Source organism: Mytilus californianus, unplaced genomic scaffold (genome assembly GCF_021869535.1).
Source record: "Mytilus californianus isolate M0D057914Y unplaced genomic scaffold, xbMytCali1.0.p SCAF_11, whole genome shotgun sequence".
Taxonomy (NCBI): Eukaryota; Metazoa; Mollusca; class Bivalvia; order Mytilida; family Mytilidae; genus Mytilus; species Mytilus californianus.
The window spans coordinates 56,052,667-56,077,860 of record NW_026262593.1 but is presented as its reverse complement, the minus strand read 5'-3'; the positions used below and the strand labels follow the sequence as shown (position 1 = coordinate 56,077,860).

General features: G+C 31.5%; 1 long non-coding RNA gene across 1 annotated transcript in view; it reads left to right on the top strand.

The window, feature by feature from the left end:
* LOC127720364 (uncharacterized) overlaps positions 1 to 24,348 on the top strand; it is a 37,445-nt gene extending 13,097 nt beyond the window's left edge. The window contains exon 3 of the long non-coding RNA XR_007990707.1: positions 24,045 to 24,348. This is a non-coding gene — a long non-coding RNA (uncharacterized LOC127720364). The remainder of the gene's footprint in view (positions 1 to 24,044) is intronic.
* The last annotated feature ends 846 nt before the right edge of the window (positions 24,349 to 25,194 follow it).

The window sequence follows — 25,194 nt, the reverse complement described above, 5'->3', positions numbered from 1 at the left end:
AAACAATTAATCAGCCAATCCAAGTATGTATCTATTTGTTAAAACTATCTATAAGGGCTTTTTTTTTCCTTCCATTATTCCATGATAATAGAGGATTGCTAGTTACAAGGAAATTATTGAAACAAGGGTTCCAAATATAGTAACGTTGATAATCCCTGAAATGTTTCAAGCAGACGGAATCATGATTTGTGACATTACCGAATTGAACTTATCACCGAATGTGTTACTTGTTAATACGGGTGCCTCTAAGTCTTAAAGAGCAGGAACTCCTACTTTTTTTTCAGAATGGATAAACACCAACGTTATAAAAACCGTTTTAGGTCTAGACAGGTTTTGAATAAAGGAGAGGGTATAATTTTCTATGAACTTACTTCACTATAGTTCAATTGTCGAAAATTCATTTCAATCATTATACTTAAGATTAATTCATTGCTTTTTTTGTAATCTTATTCGGGTTTAAAAGCGTTGTCCGAATCACATGTTGTATGACGAGCGGAAGCACATATAATGATAATATAATACAGTTTATGATTTAGTATTTAGTTCTGTATGAAGTCTCCTCAGTTCAATTCTAGTTGCAAGAGTAGGTGCATTCTTTCTAGCTATTTCCATGTAAAAATCACAAAATTTCAAATGTGATTTTTCAATCGGACTATATTTTGAGCAAACCTTAAAATGTCTACTTCTTTTCCAGATTTTAAAGCTCCTCATATATATATATATGTTTTGCTCTATAAATATAGGTACATATGTGTCTGACTAGTTTACTTCAGATTTGTATATCGTATAAGAGGGTCTGGATGGGGTTTACAAAATAGACACTAATGGGTAAAAAGTGCAGAATAAAGAGCAAATAAAATAAAGATTATAGAGAAAAATAGGCCAAAATGAACTGAGAATAGAGAATAATGGGGTGCTTTTAAAATATAAAGGATAGAAAATAAGGGTAGAAATAGATAAATAATAGAGAAACATGGTCTAAAAAGTTAAAGAATAAAAAGGTGAAGGACGTTCTCCTCTCCTTACATATAATGTAAGAAACTCAACGTATGCACTTGGAGTTTAAGTGAATATTAAACGGCTTTTTTAATTGAAAAATCACTATCAAAAGTATTTCTAAACACGAGTCAAAACACGAAATATAAGCAGTGATGTATCTGCCATTAATCTGTTAACTTAACAATTACATAGGACACATAGGGACCAGTTACCTACTGATAATTTTTAAACTCGGTTATACTACGCAGTTACTTCCCTTGATAATTGACGTACACACATTTTGCCTCTTATGATTAATTTTCTTGAAAATAAAATTATTCATTTTTGACACACTTTTATTTATGCAGTAAAAAGATCAATTATTTTCATAGTTGATATACTTTTATAGATGAAATTGCAAGTTAAAATCCATATCTATACCTATTTCATTGAACACAAATAAATACGTATATATCTTTGATAATAATTATGTGGCATAAGAACTGAGCAAAAACATATTTGAAGGTTACTTGTAACGAAGTCTCCCAAATATTTAATTTGCTTAATATTTAGAGAGGATGCATTGCATCCTTATACTATATACTTATATAATACAAAGGAAATACATCACACAATAAGAGAGACAGCGAAAGAAAATTAATCTTTAGTGCTTTTAAATGATGTGAAATATAACCACTTTCTAAAAAAAAATATGTATCCGCAGTTTTAAAAATTATATATCTACCACTGACAAGATAGCCTTCCAAAATTGACACTAGGCGTCTTTGCTTAAAGGAAGATATTCATAAAATCTGTATAGATTTTCAATTATTTAAAGCTTCATTTTCAAAACCCTATCCGTATCCATATAAAATACCAGTAAGCTGATACATATTGTAATTATACGGCAGCAAACAGGGACGATGCTTTATTGAAATATCAATTCAAAAAATATAATGTTACCGGACGGGGGTGAATCTATTCCAATCCCCTCTTTACCTCAATCCACTGACCTCGCCTTTCTCTTTGAAGTAAGATTCGATTTTTTTCTATGAAAAAAATATGTCATGACAGGGTTTTTTCAACAGATTTGATTTAATAATAATAATAATAATAATAATAATAATAATAATAATAATAATAATAATAATATCTTTATTTAGAGAGAGTAACTGATTTGGATTACACAAATTTTAAATAAGGCTCTCTAAATACAATAATAATTACATTAAACATTTAACAATACAAATTCAATAATAATAATAAATAAAGATGCAATACAATTTGAATTTCATAAACAATTAGTAGTATTATATGGCATTACAGTACAAATATTATGGTAATGTTAAAAGTACATAGATTTGTAGTTATGTTTAAATTCTAATACTGTGTTTGATTTTTTAATTGTATTAGGAAGAACATTCCAAACTTTTGGTTCACTGTACGAGAAACTAGACTTATGCAACTCTGTATTTAGTTTGGAATTATAAAATTATCAGAAGACGAAAATCTCGTGTATCATGTGTGGTCCTAACACACAGGTCCTTGTCTCTGTTTTTTTTTACCAATACATCTTTAGTAACACAAGGTACCCATCTTGCATTTTTGAGAAATAACACTGGGTCACGAACTTTCTCTATATTACCATATATTGCAATTTTTTTTTCTGTGAGAAGTCATACACTTTTTTGTAGATAATTGAATGCAAATTTACGACATCAAACGTTTTAGTGGGATAGATGATCGCGGAATCAAAATAAAGCGAACGTTCGCGACCGAGTGTTATAATATATATAATAATTTCTAAAAAATGCGAGATGGGTACATTGTACCTTGTGTTATATAAAGGTATTATAATAATACATAGATTTTGTATAGAGACAAGTGCCTGTGTCAGAACAGTATTAAAAATTCAATAAATCAAGCGCTGCAACCAACAAAGTCTTTTCATTACTTAATCACAAAATTGAATTAATTTTAGATTGTTTTAAATTATAAGTATAGGATTAAACTTGTGTTGATTAATTAAGTGTTTTCTTTTCTTTTTAAACGTTTTCAGAGCCATTTGAGAAATATAATGTTTTTCCATTAATACAATTATATTCTAACTGCACGATGCAATGTATAATGTTTTTAATACTTCCTATTATGAATTATTACATTTACGGAAACTCCATTAAGATATTAACTTTTTAATAACCATGCAATACATTTTCACTATATTGAAAGAATCGCTGTAACAAAGCTTATATGTATTAAAAGAAGACTTTAAGTTAGTAAAATTACCGTAACGAGTATGAGTCATTAATTGACTTTTGTCCCATGAGCATTCTTAAGAGTTTTTACATTTGAAATCATCGTGCAAAAACTTTGTAGAGTACTGATGTTGTTTACAAAAATAAGAAAATGCGATATGATTGTCAGTGAGACAACAATCCACCAGAGACCAAGGTATGCGGATGTAAGCAACTCTAGGTCACCGCACGGCCTTCTACAATGACCAAAACCCATTCTGTATTGCAAGCTTTTAAAGGCCCAACAAGACAAAATGTGAAACAATTCAGACAAGACAACCAACAGCCTGAATTAGGTTAAAACAATAAACGGAAAACAAGAATGACAGACAGCCAGCTACGACAATTAATGAATTATATAGGTTCCCGACTTGGGACATGTAAAGGGGGTGTATACATGTCCGTCTTGCAATGTTAATCTGTCAGTAACCTCATTGTATGGTACATTGGTAAAGTTACAGTTTTCCTCGTGGTTATGTCCGTTTCTCTGAATATATCTTCATTCTCGTAAACTTAAGTACAATGGTTATAGAGAAATACACAAAATAAATTAACAATTATACTAGTACACATAGTACAAAATGTAAATACAAACGCAAAGTAGAGACATAAAGTGGTTACAGATGAGATTTTATAGGTATTTAATCATTATTCGTATAAATTTGCACAACTTTAGTTCAGACGGGTTGTTTCTATTCATAAGATCTTAAAATTCTAAAAAAATATGTCTATTTACAAAATGATACTTGAATTATAAACTATTATACTATATATATATATATACTAAAACACGCCAACGACATCGCGGGTCCGAGACTGAATTAGAGTACCTACACCTTATTTTTAGCATGGAGTTTTAGTATTCGTATTGTCATCTGATAAAGTCACGCTGATTATAAGGTGCAGAGTTTCTCTGTTTTCAAAATCTTTCTGTTTGAACCCGTCCTGGTTTTCTAACTACAACCAGAAACTAAATGTGACTGGTAGTAAGACCCGTCACGGCCAGGCTGAAAATCTGGGTAGGAAAATGCTCATATTAAATCTGTACTGATACAGTGTATTTAATGTCATCCTTTACACTATAACCCATGGTGGTTTTCCTAATAAAGGAGGAAGATACAGAACATACATACATACATGTACTATTGGTATCGGTATCGGATTCGACCCGGAACTTGTTTATTATTGGTAATATTAATTATGTGTAAAACAAAAGGGCCTGGAATGGTGTAATTTTTAATCAACACCATTGTCCTATATTTGTTATATTTAAAGTTGAATTCTTTGATTCGTCGTTTTTACGTCATGCCGGCTAACAAATTGGACCTCGTTATTTTAGTAGTATAGATAATTTATTAGAATTAGTTTGTTTATTATAATTATACATGCTTTCTTCTTGTCATTTATGTAATACTATGTTTTGTTTGTTTTAGTCACAAATCATATATTAAGTTGATTTATATGATAATAAAGTTTGAATTGAATTTAGAAGTGTTTGTCTACTTTCGTATACTAGTGTTCCTGAACATTCAAAATTATAATGAAACTCGCCGCAATTATCACCGGAATTCCATGCATATAGAACAAATACGGTTGTCTCTCTGATTATTTTCCTATCTACCAATTTCAATAGAAATTTTTGTGTTTAAGGTTTTATATCTAAAAAAAACCCTCTTTTGTGTGTTACTAAACAATGTGTTGTTGATAGCGAAAGGGGGGAGGGGTATCAAAGATTTTGCGTATGAGAGGGTGTGAAATAAGCGATGAGGTAGGGAAGCAACACACAGAAGAATATTGAAATCGGTATCATAACTTAACTTAAATATCACTGTATCTCTTATTTCGTACTATGACATGGGCTTTCAAACAGTACGTAAACCGCGTTCAAAAATACTATTGAAATCTTTTAATCTTATTAAAAACAACACAACTAGGTCGCATTCTTGTTCACTCATGTACAGAAAAAGTTCAAGGAATAACTATGGTGTCTTTTCTTCAAATAAATTAAGTGCTATTATTAGTTTAATTCTAACAATGTACATTGTAACTTCAAAGCACTTAAGAGAATTCAAAAATTGCTTTAATTAAGTAAATTAAAAGATCGCCCCGTAATCTTGTTTAAGACAGACATTGAAAGAGTAATGATGAATAGTCTTTTGTCGTTTAAATGAGAACACATTGATTTTCTCAAATGTTAAACATGTTTTTTGTTTAGTTTCTATTGACTGTAACATCGGATTATACCCAAGCACCTGCGGTTTACTCGATTAAAGTCATTAACTAAATGTTTTGCAGTTGATTGCAATGCAATGAAAGGATAGGCAACATCAGATAATTTTGGAAAGACATCGTTTTTATTAGAAAAAAAAGAAGTTTTTTGATCCACACAAGTAACTGAAATGAAAGATTTTCCTACGTTTGAAATTATTTCAAAGATTTTAAAGCGAAGGTTTTATTTTTGAATTAAAATTGAAAATTCGTTATCATCAAATACCATATACATACGCTCTTATAAAGACAAATAAAGAAAACAGAATACTGAAATGATGATGAAAAAAATTGTCTAAACGTAAAAGCACACAATGTATTGTATTTATCTCTAAAAAAAAGTTCAGTGGCGAATATTTCATACATATTCAGGATGGATACATATTAACAAATATACTATAATTAGGTAGATGTTGCAAAATTGCAATCGGGATGAGGGACTGGAATTTTGACTTCAATTGGAAAATGAGGTAAGGACAGAAATGTATCTTGCAACAGACCGCCTACCTTCAAATCGAGCAGAGAGCGCGGCACTCTCCCTATAGGGAGGAATCGGATTTTACGTTCACATTAATACAGATGGTGACTGCATAATTATACATCACGAAGAACAAAACAACACCCTATCTTTAACATGGGGTTTTCTGTCGAATAGGAGAAGTCCGGGGATGGCCATATTTCTACTAGCACTGAAACGTCATTTCATTGGTTATTTCTAATATCAGTGAAACGTCATTTCATTAGTTATTTCGAATAGCAGTGAAATGTCATTTCATTGGTTGAATTCCCAATCTTAAGGACGTGTTTAGCAAATCACAATGTTGTTTACACTTTTGAAAATTGTTCTCAGAATTCTTTTGATTATGAAATGGCGTATTGACCAATTCTACTAATGAATAAACGGTTTCATGTTTTGTTTCGTTGATTTTGTATTTTGTATTTTTTTTCTCAAATCACAAGAAAAGATTGATTTGATAAATAAATGAATAAATTAAACAAAAAGGGATAAAAAAAAACGACGGAGAACTGGACTACTTTATTTGACTATCTAGAGTAATTCCAAAAATATGATTTTTTTTTAAAATAGAAAAAATAAATGTTATTTTAGAAAGGGTATGTATTTTTGAGATAAAAAACCCAATTTATATATCAAATTAAACGGTTTTTGTTTCGACTTCTGAAAACGACGAACAGGTCTACACACTGTAAAATAAATAAAACAGATATGAGGGTTTGGAAGGGTTTGGAAGGGGGAGTAAGGTTTGGGAGGGGTCCTTAATTTCTTTAGTTTTTAAAATTTTTTAGGCCATTTTTCTATTCTTTATTCATTTCGCCCATTATTCTCTATTCTTTATATTTTAGCACCCCAATGCTCTCTATTCTTTATTTTTGGGACATATTTTTTCTCTATTCTTTATTTTTTTTACCTTTATTCTTGACTTTGTTTTCTATTATTCTATATTATGTAACCCCATTCAGATCCTCATATATGACTAGTGAATTGCATTTTTCATGACAAGAACATTTCTAACTACTTAGCAACACACACACTGTAGAACCCACGTAGATAAACAGATAATTTTAAAATAAAACTAACCAAATTAAATATAATTCATTTCTTATAAAACTATATTTCACAGAAAAACAAACAAATCTGAAATTACAGTTATGATTGAAATCAAACAAAATAAACACATAAAAGAACATCTATTGCATCATTTTATTGTTAAATAAATGGTTATTTATTTAATCTCACTTGTCGGGTTCAAATTTTATAAGTAAACACAAGTTGCAAATATGTTTTTTTTCATTATTTACAGAAAATTAATTCTGTCCATAGAATAATAAAATATGTTTGTCTGAATGTGAAATTATCTATCGATCTGAAAAAAAATTAATGAGAATTGCAATTAATTTATCGATCATGTGCAATACTTTAACAAACATAGTGAAAATTGATAATATTATAAAAGTGCCTGTTTAACTCTGCCCATGTGTGCATAGATGTGCATACCACTTCTTTCTACGGCCTTTATGATTTTTACTCAGACTTAGTGACCTTGGACAACAATTATTTTTCATTTTGTCACAATTAAAAACATTGCACCTGTTTTTTTATGATATGTTTTGGGTGTAAAATGTACACTACAAGTTTAAAAATATCGTCTAAATTAGTGTATATTGTTTACAAATTAGCCCATACACATCAATACCGTTATGGAAAAGTTAAGAGATGTTCCGAAAATTGTAAGTACTACCTTTTTTCCGTTTTGTTTCCTCTTATTGTTGATGTGTTTCCCTCAGTTTTGATTTGTGACCCGGATTTGTTTCAGTTAAATTGATTTATGACTATTGAGCAGCGGTATACTACTATTGCCTTTATTCGCACCTAGCCTAACTATTCTTTCTAAAGCCATGCAGTACAAAGTTATAAAAGGGACCGGCATGACAATACTTTTAACAATTCAAAGGAAAATATCAATGGGTTTAGTTCTGCTAAATCAATAAACTAAAAAACAAATATGACAGACAGCAATCAATGACAACCAATGAATAACAGGCTCATTATTTGGAACAGCGCGTAAAGAATGTGCCGGAGTTAAATCTTGTAGAAAAAGAAAGATGTGGTCTGATTTCCAAAAGAGACAACTATGGAAGACCAAATTACGTAGATGAAAGCAACTACTAGTATGTGTCACCCTTTAGCAATGCGCAAAACTCGTACCGTATAGTAAACTATAAATGGCCCCGAAATGACAAAATTTCAACAATTCAAACGAACAATCCAACGGCTTGATTTATGTACAAATGGTTTGTTCTTGTTTAGTTTTGCACTTTCATTTGTTTTCTAACAATTTATTTCTTGTTTGGTTTTCAAATTCAAAACATGAAATTCACAGTTCTGATATCATACTGTGTACTTAAACATTGAACAAAAATTGACAGAACTACTTTATATCAAAAGTAGCTGTGCGCTTTTTCTTTTACATTATTGATAAGATTGATTTATACTTTTCCAACAACAAACAAGGACATTGCCTTTTCTACAAACGAGGAAGTTTGTTAAAAAAAAAATTCTATAGTTTGTATAGAATTGAATAGAATTGTTTGAAACTTCACAGAGAATTTGTGCAAATTAAATGTTTGTTTTCTCAAGCATCTAGTCATTGAAACTGAAACAGAAGGAAATGTAGCAGACTTATATGATTTTGCGTTAACACACACAATTCAATTGATCATTGAATGTAAGCACAGGTATCATACATCTGATGACTGCTTGGTTATTCATTTACTGCATTGACCACAATTCAAGTGACGGAAGCGGAACATGAATTATAATATGTTGACAGTATTCCCTTTCACTTGACATTTATTTCCGGAGCACCTGAGTTCATTTCGGGATTGGTTAGGTTTGCGTTGCTCAGTCTTTAGTTTTCTATCATGTAATGTTTGTCATTGTTGAGGGAGTGGATGGGGTTAACAGAATATAGAATAATGTGGTGCTAAAATTTAAAGAATAACTGCAAAAATTAAAGAATTGGGTTAAAATATACTGATTAACTGAGAAGAAAAATTTCCAGAATACAGTTATCAAGTAATTACAGAAAAGCCTTATTTTTAAAATAAAGAATAATGAGCGAAAAAATTAAAGAATTCAGAAATGAAGGAACCCCCCATCCATAGCCTCATTGTTGTTTGTCATTTCATCGTTTTTAATTTTGGCAATGGTATTTTCTGTTTTATTAGTTCATCTGGCCCGAAGGGCCATGTGAGCTTATGCCATCACTTGTCGCCCGTCGTCGTCCGTCGTCTGTCGTCGTCTGTCGTCGTCGTCGTCGTCGTAAACTTTTCAAGAATCTTCTCCTCTGAAACTACTTGGCCAAATACTTCCAAACTTTAACTGAATGTTTCTTAGAGAATCTAGTTTATCAATTGTATCCTAAGTTTTGATCCACCAACAAAAATGGCCGCCATGGCTTAAAGTAGAACATAAGGGTCAAATGCAGTTTTTGGCTTATACATGTTTTTCAAAAACCAAAGCATTTAGAGCAATCTGACAGGGGTAAAAATGTTCAATAGGTCAAGATCTATCAGCCCTGAAATTTTCAGACAACCGAACAACCCATTGTTTGGTTGCTGCCACTAAACTGGTAATTTTAAGGAAATTTTGCAGTTTTTGGTTATTATCTTGAATAATATTGAAGATAAAGATAAACTGTAAACAGCAAAAAAGTTTAGCAAAGTAAGACCTTCAAAAAAGTTAATATGACAAAAATTGTCAATTGACCCCTTAAGGAGGTATTGCCCTTTAAAAACAATTTTACACAATTTGTTCATCATGTTTGCTAACATTTAAAAATCTTCTCCTCTGAAACTACTGGGCCTTTTTTAATACTTATAAACTTTAACTGAATGTTCCTTAAGGTAACTGGTTTATAAATTGTATCCGAAGTTTTGATCCATTAACAAGCATGGCCGCCATGGCTAAAAAAAGAACATAGGGTCAAATGCAGTTTTTGGATTTTATCTCAAAAACTATAACAGTTAGAGCAAATGTGACAAAAATCAAGATCTATCTGCAATGAAATTGTCAGACCAATTGGACCACACATTGTAGGGTTACTGTCCGAAATAGTTTATTTTTATGAAATTTTACTGTTTTTGGTTATTATCTTTTTATATTATAATAGATAGAGAGAAAGTGTAAATGGCAAAAATGTTCAGCTAAGTAGGATCTACAAATAAGTCAAATGATAAACAAAACAAATGACTCATTAAGGAGTTATTGCCCTTGAAACTTTTATTTTTTACATTTGTTCGTGCAAGTCTATTACTTTTTTAAAAAATCTTCTTCTCTGAAAATACTGGGCCAAATACAGTGGAGATTACTTCTAACCTCTCATTAAATCTGTCAGAATCTGTCAGGAGAACTGTTCTAGGACAGTATGTAGAGCTGTCAGCCTGACACCTTTTAGACAGTTCTAGCTAGAACAGTTCTAACCTAGAACTGATTTGGTCAGTTCTACCTAGAACTGATTTGGACAGTTCTACCTAGAACTGATCCTGACAGTTCTATCCTAGAACAGTTTTAGGCAGTTCTACCTAAATCTTTGGTCAGTTCTACTTCTAGAACAGTTCTACGACTAGAACAGTTCTACGGTTAGAATTGATTTATAAATTCTACGACTAGAATTGATTTATAAATTCTACGGCTAGAATTGATTTATAAGTTTTAAGAACTCTTTGTCTTAGATATAAGGCTTCGGCATAATATCGATTTATATAGAGTTTTGCTATTTTGCCGGTCTTATTTGAGATTTTTAATCAAGACAACATGTTTAACCCCACCATATTCTGCATGAATGTGCCTGTTCCAAGTCAGGATCCTGTAATTCAGTGATTTTCTTTTGTTGATGTGTTACATAAATTATTTGGTTTTCGTTCATTTTTTGTACATAAATTAGGCCGTTAGTTTTATCATTTGAATTGTTTTACATTTGTCATTCCGGGAGTCAGGATGACTCGTATAACAAAATTATTTGAACTCATTAACCAAATGTAATAACTTGTTTCCCAATCCACTATTATAAATAAATATGTTTTTAAATTAAACTTAAACTGACCATATTTGCTCTTCATCATGTAAATCTATATACATGTAGCTGCAAACTGCAGAAATACAGTTATATTTTTAGGCAAGGATGGATTGTACGTAGCAAATGACAGCAATTATATTGGAAAACAATGACTTCAAATTTTGTTTGCATCAATTTATACTACCAGCATGTCCTCTTTTTATTCAAAATATTGAATCGTAAACAAATATGATATCTGTTTACGAGTAGTTTTCATACCTTGGACAGACCCGTTTAACAAAAATCTTTTGACCGCATCAACCTAAACTGACATTATTTGCTCTTTTTTTCTGCAAATCTATATAGCTACACTGTAATTCAGTTATAATTTTAGGTCAAGAGGGACTGTAATATACAAGTTACAGCAGTATTGGAAAACAATGACTACAAAATTTTGTTTGCATAAATTTATAGTGCCATCATGTCCTCTTTTTATTCAAAATATTGCATCGGAAACAAATACCAGTAGTTTTCATACCTCAGACTGACTCGTGTAACAAAATTATTTGTCTGCATCAACCAAAACTGACCATATTTAACCGCATCAACCAAAACTGACCATATTTGCTCTTTTTTATGTGATATTTTTATGTAAGGATGGATTGTATAATACAAATGATAGCAATATTGGAACACAATGATTATCAAATTTTGTTTGCATCAATTTAGAGTGCCAGCATGTCCTCTTTTTATTCAAAATATTGCATCATAAACAAATATCAGTAGTTTTCATACCTCAGACAGACTGGTATAACAAAATTATTTGTCCGCATCAACCAAAACTGACCATATTTGCACTTTATTATGTAAATCTTAATAGCCGCAAAGTAAATCACCTATATTTTTATATCAGGATGGATTGTATAATACAAATGACAGCAATATTGGAAAAACATTGACTACAAAATTATGCTCGCATTAGTTTATAATGCCAGCATGTCCTCTTTTTATTCAAAATTTTGAATCGTAAACTAATTTCAGTAATTTTGATATCTCAGACTGACTCATATAACAAAATTATTTGTCCGCATCAACCACAACTGACCATATTTGACAGCATCAACCAAAACTGACCATATTTGCTCTTTTTTATGTGATATTTTTATGTAAGGATGGATTGTATAATACAAATAATAGCAATATTGGAACACAATGACTATCAAATTTTGTTTGCATCAATTTAGAGTGCCAGCATGTCCTCTTTTTATTCAAAATATTGCATCATAAACAAATATCAGTAGTTTTCATACCTCAGACAGACTGGTATAACAAAATTATTTCTCCGCATCAACCAAAACTGACCATATTTGCACTGTATTATGTAAATCTTAATAGCCGCAAAGTAAATCACCTATATTTTTATATCAGGATGGATTGTATAATACAAATGACAGCAATATTGGAAAAACACTGACTACAAAATTATGCTCGCATTAGTTTATAATGCCAGCATGTCCTCTTTTATTCAAAATTTTGAATCGTAAACTAATTTCAGTAATTTTGATATCTCAGACTGACTCATATAACAAAATTATTTGTCCGCATCAACCAAAACTGACCATATTTGACAGCATCAACCAAAACTGACCATATTTGCTCTTTTTTATGTGATATTTTTATGTAAGGATGGATTGTATAATACAAATGATAGCAATATTGGAACACAATGACTATCAAATTTTGTTTGCATCAATTTAGAGTGCCAGCATGTCCTCTTTTTATTCAAAATATTGCATCATAAACAAATATCAGTAGTTTTCATACCTCAGACAGACTGGTATAACAAAATAATTTGTCCACATCAACCAAAACTGACCATATTTGCACTTTATTATGTAAATCTTAATAGCCGCAAAGTAAATCACCTATATTTTTATATCAGGATGGATTGTATAATACAAATGACAGCAATATTGGAAAAACACTGACTACAAAATTATGCTCGCATTAGTTTATAGTGCCAGCATGTCCTCTTTTTATTCAAAATTTTGAATTTGAATCGTAAACTAATTTCAGTAATTTTGATATCTCAGACTGACTCATAAAACAAAATTATTTGTCCGCATCAACCAAAACTGACCATATTTGACAGCATCAACCAAAACTGACCATATTTGCACTTTATTATGTAAATCTTAATATATATATATATATAGCCGCATAGTAAATCACTTATAGTTACATATCACGATGGATTGTATAATTCAAATGACAGCAATATTGGAACACATTGACTACAAAAAAAAATCCACATCAATTTAGAGTACCAGCATGTCCTCTTTTTATTCAAAATATTGAATCGTAAACAAATTTCAGTACTTTCGATATATCAGACTGAGTCGTTTTAACAAAATTATTTGACAGCATCAACCAAAACTGAACATGTTTACACTTTATCATGTAAATATATATGGCCTCATTGTAAACCAATAATATTTCTATGTCAGGACGGATATGACAAAGATGACAGCAACTTTGGAACACAATGACTACCATGACTACAAAAGTTTGTCCACATCAATTTAGAGTGCCATTATTTCCTCTCTGTACATGCTGTATCCATAATAATGAACCGTCACTAAAGTCAGTGGTTCGTGATGGTTTGTTGTTTTAAACAAAACTATTTAACGGCATCATCCAACACTCAGATTACTCTAGGAACAGTACAATGTATATATGTTCCTACATGACTGATTCATATGAAAAGTACATGTATGAGAAGTTTTCTTCTTGGAATAGTATACTGTTAATATATTTTGAAGAAGGCAAAGAAGAATGATTGATTTTGTGTGTAGCCTATTTTTGTCCAGGGGCAAATGTTTCATTCATGTTCAGATCGAGTATATTTTTCTGACGTCCCAGACTCCCAGATATCATTTATAATCGTTATGGATAAGTCTGTCTAAATTGACGAGATGGTGCAAATGTACATACTTATACAACACGTATTTCATTAATATCCCATAATTCATCCACTGTACAATTTTCGTTTGAACATTTGTCAAAAAAGAATCTTAAATCATGAATGTAAATCCAAGGCAAACAAGGTAAATTACGATTAAAATTAAATGCAGAGTTATATTTAGGAAGAGACTGTTAAAAACGGGGAACGAAGTAAGGTAAACCATGATGTTTATATGTAATCATATAAAAATATTTCTTCGATGAGTTGGATAACTCTATCCGCTTCGATATTTGTAACGTTACATGTAACGTTTGATCAGTAAAAATATAGAAAATCTGCTATTATACAGTAAAGTAATTGGAACTGATTTTTTTTCTAAATTCTAAGATGCCCTTACTGCAGTGACGTCATTTAGAACTGTTCTACAGTCCTGACTGATTTAGTCAGTTCTGCTGACAGTTCTACGGTTAGAACTGATTTGGACAGTTCTACCTAGAACAGTTTTAGACAGTTCTACCCTAGAACTGATCCTGACAGTTCTACCTAGAACTGATTTAGTCAGTTCTACCTAGAACTGATTCTGACAGTTCTACCTAGAACTGATTTAGTCAGTTCTACCTAGAACTGATTCTGACAGTTCTACTTAGAACAGTTCTAGGGTAGAACTGTTCTATGTAGAACTGTTCTAGGACAGTTTAGAACAGTTCTATGACAGATTATTCTGACAGTTCTAATGAGAGGTTAGAAGTGATCTCCACTGTACTTCCAAACTTTAATTAAATGTTTCTTAAGTTATCTAGTTTATAATTGTATCCGAAGTTTTGATCAACCAAAAAACATGGCGTCAGGTTCAGCAGATTTATTTATATTCAATTTTTTTAACTGGTCTAAAATTTCTTTCTCAGTGATGACGAATTGGTTTAAATGACATGGAGGAGGCTCGTTATTATCAGGAATTTCTGGTTCCGTATCAATATTAGCTATACTAGCGAAATGATTGTTCAGGATCTCTGATTTGTTCAATGGATGAATAAAAATTTGGCTATCATCACTACAAAAGTCTAAAAGTCTGAAAAGACCAGTTTTTTTCTTAATTTGCATGAACTTTTACTCGACATTCTCCAAAAGTATGACTTGTGTCTTAATTTTTCTTGACAAATTCTCATTTATATTAAATTTGTATGAAATTTACTCGACATATTCTCGACATTCTGAATATGTCTTAAAATTTCTTGACAAATTCTTGACATTTGAATACTGTCTTGAAATTTCTCGACATATTCTCAACATTCTTATTTTTTCTCAGTCTGGCTTGACATATTCTAAACATTTTGAATCGTGTCTTAAATTTACTTGACAGTTCTGAGTTTTACAAATCATGACCAATATTCATGATATAACTTTAATCTTTATTTCTCTTTATATGATATACTGTTGGTTCAAGTTACACTTCTTTACAACAAAAATAAAAGTTGGGCATGTAAAATAATTGAAAATTTGGGTATATAAATATTTTTACAAATGCAAATATGGCTATGAAATCTAAAGTATAAAATAATTCAAATGTGGGTGTGTTGATATAAAACAATTTCAATGTGGGTTTTTAAATAATTACAAATTTTGATTCCTAAATCTTATAAATTAAATGATTCAAACCAATCATACTGTAGACACATTTCATTCTACATTCATAATATTCAATGTTGATATGGTAAATAATTATGATACCAAAATGTGGCTTATATAAATAGCAAATTATGATGATATACAAATCATTCATTTAACAGAAGAAAAATTTGTGTAATGTCATCTGTTGGAATATATTAAGTATTACACATGGACAGGATGTTCCCCATAAAATTAAGGTATTCCACACCCCAGAGTACACACAACTGTCAAATAGAAGTTATTGCTTTACCTGTAATCAGCCATACAACTTATCAGTTGACCGACCATGCCACTATAATTTAAAAAGTTTGTTGATAGATGAAAATGAAAATCATCATTTTGATGAAAACAAATTGAATTGAAATGGATTTTCTTCATCAAAATTATGAAGTTAATTATTTTAACATAAAAATAAATTGAATAATTCCCAAAGATTAAAAGAAAATTATTATCTACTCCAGGAATAATAAAAACAAATGTATTTATAATGGGTCCCATCAATGATTTCTATAGAAATCATCGGTCTTATGAAATGGTTCTCAAACAGACATGCATAATATAGATCTAAACATTTTTTTTTCAGGAAGGAGTTATCACAAATATTTATTTTTGATAAAAAAATTATAAAATTCAACACTCAAATTTGAATAAAAAATGTTTTTGGGTTGTTCTTAAAAATGAATAAGGTTTTTGAATCAAGATGGGAACAAATTCTTTGACCTAAACGAAAGCCCCCCCCCCCCCCCCCCCCCCCCCCCTCTTTTTTTAGCCACACACACCCAAACGATGAATTGTGGTGTCCAAAAGAGATACAAGACACCTATTTTAGTAAAGCAAATTTGACTGGCAGTTTTGCGAACGGCAAAAATCTAAATGCTGTTTGTCAATACCTTCGACTTATATTCCAAGTGAAAACAATTACTTAAATGTTTAATAAAAAATAAATCAAAATTAAACTACATGGGGGATTATTCAGGGTATTCCAACTTAGTTGCACCAAAAGGGTATCTTACTATACCAAATTAATCCTTGATTCTTCAAAGTTTAGTTTAGCCATAATAAAAAGGAGTATACAACAGCAATAGAATGTCATAAACAGTGCAAAATAAGTCTGTTCACATTTCAGGCGAATTTTATACTGTTGAGATAGTGTCAAGACATATTTAAGACTGTCAAGAATGTGTCGAGACATATTCAGACATTATTTAGAATGTCAAGAATATGTCGAGACATATTCAGACATTATTAAGAATGTCAATAATATGTCAAGACAGATCGAGACAAATTTAAGACAGTCAAGAATTGGTCGAGACTAATCCAGACTCTTATCAGATGATACAGGAAGTGTCGAGAAATTTTAAGACAATGTTCATACTGTCAAGACACTTGTCAAGAAAAATCAAGAACCTTATTAGACAAATTCATACTATGTCAAGAATTTTAAAAAATTATTCAGACAAATTAAGAATGTCGAGTAAAAATTCATGCAAATTCAGACAAAAACTGGTCTTTTCAGACTTTTTGACTTTTGTAGTGCATGTTCTAAAAAGGAGGTGAATCTCTGCTTTTTGTCAAAATTGACACGGACTTGGAAATACGCTACCATTCACCAGGAGGAATATTTTTATCAATAAGTTGTAATGTCAGCTTGCACTTATAGTCATCTTTTGCCTTTCTAACTAAACTGATAATTTCATTACGAATTTCTCTAAATTTTTTCCAGTGCTTTATGGTGAATTCTATTACGATGTCTTATCTTGTTTCTAATTAAGTTGTTCATAATTGGTTTATCATTTGGTCGAACTGTAATAGTTTTAGAAGGTACATGTATATATCTATTGACAGTACTTTCAAATGTTTTGACAAAGTTCATATAAACACCATTTAAATTATTTGAGTTAAAAACTACATCATCCCAGTCAGTTTCGATCAACTGGTTTTTAAGACCCCAATAATCTGCACGTTTTAAATCTCGTATTTGTCTTTTAAACGAGTGTTGTTTCAAAGTTTTAAATGAAATTTCAACTGTAACAGGAGAGTGAGAACTGCATATCGGAGTAAGAACAGTTACTGATTTAATCAAGTTTTTGCGATTTGTCACACATAAATCAATACAAGTTCCAGTTAGCGTTGGAAAGTTGGTAAACTCCCAGACACCATTTTCTAAATCCAAACGGTCAAGTTGGTAGACTCCCAGACAACATTTTCTAAATTTAAACGGTCAAAGTGGTAGACTCCCAGACACCTTTTTCTAAATTTAAACGGTCAAGTTGGTAGACTCCCAGACACCATTTTCTAAATTTAAACGGTCAAGTTGGTAGACTCCCAGACACCATTTTCTAAATTTAAACGGTCAAGTTGGTAGACTCCCAGACATCATTTTCTAAATTTAAACGGCCAAGTAACTTTTTAAAAGAGTTACTTGTGTTTGACAACATATCGCAATTAAAATCACCACACAGGAAAAGTGGCAAATTACAATCAAGTACTTTATCTACAGACTCACTAAATAAGTCCCATATATGAGAATTTGAGTTTGGAGGCCGGTATAATACACCAAATAAAAAATTTTCATTACTACAATTCCTTACTTCAACCCAAAGTAATTCAAGATTGCATACGGAGAGTTCATTCCGTATAATAAAATGTAAACTATTTTTCACAAAAATGGTCACATCTCCACCATGTCTATTTCTATCTAACCTTATAGGTTTATGAAACCCATTTAATTTAATTTGGTCATCATTAATTGACTTGTCGAGATGAGATTCTGATATACGAATAATGTCATACTCATGTTGTTTTGGCTTTTATCTCAAAAACACATAGCTGAGGGTTTGGATGGGGTTCGGAGAATAGAGAATAATGGGCCAACAAAATAAACATGATAAAGAATAGAGAATATTAGGGTGCTAAAATATAAAGAATAGAGACAAGTTCTTTAAAATATAAACGATACAGAATTGAAGGACCCCGTATCCAGACCCTCATATCTTGACATTATCTATTATCTTTGAAAATATATATCAAGGTCAAATGAATCATACTAGACAGACATGCACACCTTACAATTATCCCATACAGTTGATTTATTTCTTATACTATATGTGTATATTGTGCGGATCTTAGTCAAAACTTTTTCAACTATTTTTCTATAGTTTTTCTTATGTTGTACAGTTACGCCACGGTCCCAGATGAGGGAATGGTTGAATGCTCACAAACATGTTTAATCCCTTCATATTCTTTATGTGCTGGTCTCAAGTCAGGAACATAGTGCTTGTCGTTGGTTGCTGTCTGCCTTGTTTGTTTTTCGTTTGATGTTTTAAGCGTTAATTATTAAATAAACTATAATTGCTAAAACAACAAAACACCCTATGTTTTATAAACCTGCAATTAAATGCATGTGGGCAAACCAGAATATCGACACCCATTGTAAAATATTATACATACACACGAGAGAGAGTGAGAAGACCAGGAGGGAAATAAGTCCAACAAGAGGCTCGTGAGAGCCTGGTAAGTGATATCGCTCACCTGTAATTTTAGTTTCAGGCATTTGACTAATTTGTAGATATTTTGATTATATGATATGTTTTGCCGTTTTATGATGTGATTTTTAATCGTGTGGTTTTACCTTTCCATGATGTGGACACGACATTAAATGATATGCACTTGTTATTATATATGATGTTTAAACATGGGAAAGGACATCACATAATAATTGATTATCTTTTGGTGTTTTTTGATTGAAGTAACTTATCTATTGTATTTTTGCCAACGAATGGATATCGCTAACTTGTTGTACATGTGCTCTTTGATTGAAGTAACTTATTTATTTGTATTTTTGCCAACGAATTGATATCGCTAACTTGTTGTACATGTGCTCTTTGATTGAAGTAACTTATTTATTTGTATTTTTGCCAACGAATTGATATCGCTAACTTGTTGTACATGTGCTCTTTGATTGAAGTAACTTATTTATTTGTATTTTTGCCAACGAATGGATATCGCTAACTTGTTGTACATGTGCTCTTTTACTCATAAAATGAAAACAATACCATGTCAATAAGAATAAAAAATAGCTTTTAAGTCTGATTAAAAAAACGTAATATTTATTGATTTTGAATTTTCCTTTTTACAAATCATTGATAAACGTTTTTTACCATGTTTACTCTAGTTCTTTGTTATACGTACATCACGACAAGAAATTTATAAAGCGTTGGAAATAATAAGTAGCAAAAAAAATCCATTACAAGTCCTGTTTTCTTTGACGCGTAAAGGGTTTTTCTGACTGTTTCTTTTAACAATTTCCTTGTACTTTTTTACTTCTCATTGACAAGCGGCATGTTCTTGCATAATGTAGTCCAATGGCATTGATTCAAGATATGGTGAACTTGATTTAAATGTATGCTATATTCGCAATGCAACGTTCTTGTACCAAGGTCAAGTCATTTTTGTTGTTATCTGTGTTACAAGTAAAGACTACATGTTAAAAACTGAATGTCATGATCAGCAAACCCATAGAATACACGAGTAATCCAGTGGTTCTTACGGAATGTCATGATCAGCAAACCCATAGAATACACGAGTAATCCAGTGGTTCTTATGGAATGTCATGATCAGCAAACACATAGAATACACGAGTAATCCAGTGGTTCTTATGGAATGTCATGATCAGCAAACCCATAGAATACACGAGTAATCCAGTGGTTCTTATGGAATGTCATGATCAGCAAACACATAGAATACACGAGTAATCCAGTGGTTCTTATGGAATGTCATAATCAGCAAACCCATAGAATACACGAGTAATACAGTGGTTCTTATGGAATGTCATGATCAGCAAAACCATAGAATACACGAGTAATCCAGTGGTTCTTATGGAATGTCATGATCAGCAAACCCATAGAATACACGAGTAATCCAGTGGTTCTCATGGAATGTCAAAACTGGCTAATCATGTCCATTTTCATTTATTTATATGATCAATTAATATGTTGAATGATGATGTGCCTTTATCATTTTATGATGTGATTTTTCAATTATATAGCGTGATTTTACTTTAAAATGATGTTAAAATGACATTATAATGATATTATATGGACATCTTCATAAGAAATTTCTAAAGCGTCGGAAATAAAAAGTAATAAAAAAGTCCATGACATGTCCTGTTCGCATTGACGAGTAATGGTTTTCAAACTGTTTTCTTTAAACAATTTCCTTATTTTTTTTATTTCTCAAGCGGCATGTTCTTGCATAATGAAAATGTTCTGTTCTCATTGACGATTAATAATTTTTCAAACTGTTTTCTTTAAACTATTTCCTTTGGTTTTTTTTTTTACTTCTCAAGCGGCATGTTTTTGCATAATGAAATCCCGTTGCATTGATTAAAGATATGATGGATTTGATTTAAGGGCATGAATATTCAAAGTTTCAGTATTAACACACCGGGTGTCCCGAGCCGAAACCGCCGAGGGATCCGAATCCCGAGCAGCAATTAGTGAAAAGTTTGTAACGGTTGGTAAGTAAAATCAGGACCCGGCGCATAATTTCTCCGTGGGAATCGGATCAAGATTTTACCTACCCACCGTTACACACTTTTCATTAATTGCTCCTCTGGACTCGGATCCCTCCGCGGATTTCGGATCGGGATACCCGGTTTTATCTAGGGTGGTCCTCTCCATTGCAACATACGGGTATATCTCTCAGAGCCAAACAGATAGAGGACATGGAACCAGTCTAGGTGTTATCAAGGTCATATGATCTTTTCTGTTAGCTGTGTTACAAGTATCGACTAAATAAATGTTAGATCCGGGTGTCAGCCCCTCAAAAGAATACACAAGTAGTCCTGGCAAATGGCTATTGTTGGTTGCCATCAATCATACTTTTTGATCGTATTGACTGGTAATGATCTTAAAACTGTTCTCTTTAAATGATTTCCTTGTTCTCAAGCGGCATTTTTTTGCGTGTTGAAGTGACATTTCATTCATTCAAAACATGATGAATTTGATTTAAAAAAAATTGTATGCAGTATTTGCGATTCAAAATTCTATTACCAAGGCCAAGTTGTTTTCGTTGTTAGCTGTGTTACAAGAAAAGTGTAAATGTTAAAATCCGAATATCAGCCCCTCAAAGGAATACACAAGTAGTCCAGGCCAGTGGTTATTGTTGGTTTTCATCCATCATACTTTTTTTTCGTATTGAAGCAAATGATTTTAAGACTGTTGTTTTCAAACAGTTTCCTTGTTCTCTCTTTTTTCAAGAGGCATTGTTTTGCCCGATGAAGTGACATTCCATTCATTCAAATCATGATGAATTTGTTTTAAAAAAATTGTATTCAGTATTTACGATTCAAGTTATATTTGATGTTAACTGTGTAAATGTTAAAATCTTAATGCACGCAGTTCAAAAGAATACATAAGTATTCGTTTGATGTGTTTGAGCTTTTGATTTTGCTATTTTATAAGGGACTTTCCGTTTTGAATTTCCCTTGGTGTTCGGTATTTTAGTTATTTTACTTTTTATAAAGGCAAAACCACACCATGATATCATAAACTCGCATAGTTTAATTAAAAAACATCATATACAAAAATGGACATACTATGACAGTAATGGAGCTGTCATACTAAACTCCAAAACATATAAATGAACTAAAATTAAAAAAACATACAACTTGAAGACTAACAAAGGCCAGAGGCAAAGTATTCATTTGTTTTGACCTAGATTTCGCGGATCACTGGTCAAGATTAATTTTTTGGTTAAGGTAGCTAACCATGAAGTTCGTTATAACATCAACCGTATAATCTTTCAATCAGTTTAACTGAGATCTGGAGTTGGCATGTCAGTAACTGCTAGTAGTCCTTTGCTAATTTGTGTTATCATTGTCATTTTACTTATTTTCTTCTGTTACCTATTCTAACATCGGACTCGGACTTCCTTTAAACTGAAATTTACTGTACGTATTGCTATGTGTTTGTTTATTCTACATTGGCTAGAGGTATAGGGGGACGGTTGAGATCTCACAAAACATGTTTAACCCCGCCGCATTTTTGCGCCTGTCTCAAGTCAGGAATTTCTGGCCTTTGTTAGTCTTGTATATTTTTTTAATTTTGTTTCACCTATATATTTCGGAGTTTAGTGTGACGTCCATTTTCCCCGAACTAGTACACTTTTTTGGTTAGGGACCAGTTGAAGCCCGACTCCGGGTGCGGGATTTTCTCGCTGTGTTGCAGACCCATTGGTGTCCTTGGGCTGTTTTCTGCTCTTAAGTCGAGTTGTTGTCTCTTGGACACATTCCCCGTTTCCATTTTAAATTTTATCAGTACACTTTTTCATAATTATGATTTTTTTCAAATAGATTAAACAGAAGGGTTTTGAACCAAATTTTGCACTTCACAGAACTTTAAAAAGTAATAGTGCGAGCGGGGTATGAACGCATATATACTCGTTAACGTAAACAAGTACGACAAACAAATTAAAGTTATTACTAATTAACCGAAAGTGATCGACACTCCGATAATAGTCATGCCGGATAATACAATACAAAACTAAGTACATAAGAACCTTTCCCCTTTTTTAAAAACAAGTCTCGTTATCAAAACTAGATCAGATACATACATGTATATGAATAAAAGAATAAGTGGGTACAACTTAATGAGAGAGTTACTAGTACTGGCATGATTTATGACAAACTATCTAAAATTGCCCGTTTATAAATTTTGAAATTTTACAGAAACTAAGGTTTCAACTCCCCCAGGCAAAGTTGGCCTTAGATGGATTTGGGTATTTTTTTAGGTCCTTTTTGGTTTATAGCTTTTCAACGTTTTCGGTCCTTATACATCCTTGGCTTTCAAATATTTGGCATTGAGCGTTCCTGATGAAGGTAAATATAGAAAAGCGCTTCGGACGCATGAAATTTATAACTTGTTATTTTCATTTTTTTACAGCACTAAGTCGATACCTCTGCTGGTGGACTATCAGTCCCCGAGGGCATCATCAGCTCAGTAGTCTTACTGGATTCTGTATACGTAATGAAATTAAAGTGTCATATGGGGCGCATTTGGTGGTTAAATTTTTAACGTTTACATGCAGCTTTTTATTTGCGGTGACTTAAAAGACAGAGCAAAAATGAAAACTTTAACAATTTTAAAATTTAATACGACTTTAGCAAAACCCATTAAACTCTTTCATATAGGATAATGTGAAAATTATTTATCAAAGCAATTATATTTGAAGTGTTTCAAAGACTTTCTTACACATTGACTTTTAATAGTTATATTTTGTTATTTGTTTTTGTAGGTTCTTTACCAGTTCTAGACTCAAAACAAGAAAATGGTAACATTTTCATCCAAGGAACACGTGTTGGAAACACATCAAAATGGCGGTATGATGATGGACAAGAAATTACTTTTTTTAAATGGAATAAAGAAAAAGGTCAGCCGCAACTTAGTACAGGAGAAAATGTGATAGCTATGCAAAAAGTCTGGGGTAGTTTGTGGCATGATGCAACGGCAGCGTCGAAAATTATGTTCGTATGTGAAGTCCTATTGTGAACGAAGAAATTTGGTTCTCGAGGGGTGCTTCGATTCGCATATCGGAGGAATTGACGTAGTAACATACTTTGCTATCTTTAAGTGATAAATTCTGATCGAAATTACTTATTTATTTATTTATTTATTTATTTGTATTTTTGCCAACGAATGTATATTACCTACTTGTTTTGCATGTGTTCTTTTATTTGCAAAGTGAAAAAATACCGTTATAATAATAAAAAAATAGCTTGAATTTAAGTCTGATTGAAATAACTTATTTATTTATTGGTATTTTTGCCAACGAATGTGTAGCGCTAACTTGTCGTGCATGTTCTTTTTTACTTGTAGAGTGAAAAAATACCATGTCAATACAAAAAAATAAATAGCTTGAATTTAAGTCTGATTGAAATAATTTATTTATTTATTTGTATTTTTCCCAACGAATGGATAGTGTTAACTTGTTGTGCATGTGCTCTTTTACTTGCAAAGTGAAAACTACCATATCAATAAGAACAAATAGCTTAAATTTAAGTCTGATTGAAATTACTTACTTATTTATTTGTATTTTTGCCAACAAATATATATCGCTAACTTGTTGTGCATGTGCTCTTTGACTTGAAAAGTGAAAAAAATACCATATCAATAAGAATGAAAAAATCGCTTGAATTTAAGTCTGATTGAAATAACTTATTTATTTATTGGTATTTTTGCCAACGAATGTGTAGCGCTAACTTGTCGTGCATGTTCTTTTTTACTTGTAGAGTGAAAAAATACCATGTCAATACAAAAAAATAAATAGCTTGAATTTAAGTCTGATTGAAATAATTTATTTATTTATTTGTATTTTTGCCAACGAATGGATAGTGTTAACTTGTTGTGCATGTGCTCTTTTACTTGCAAAGTGAAAACTACCATAT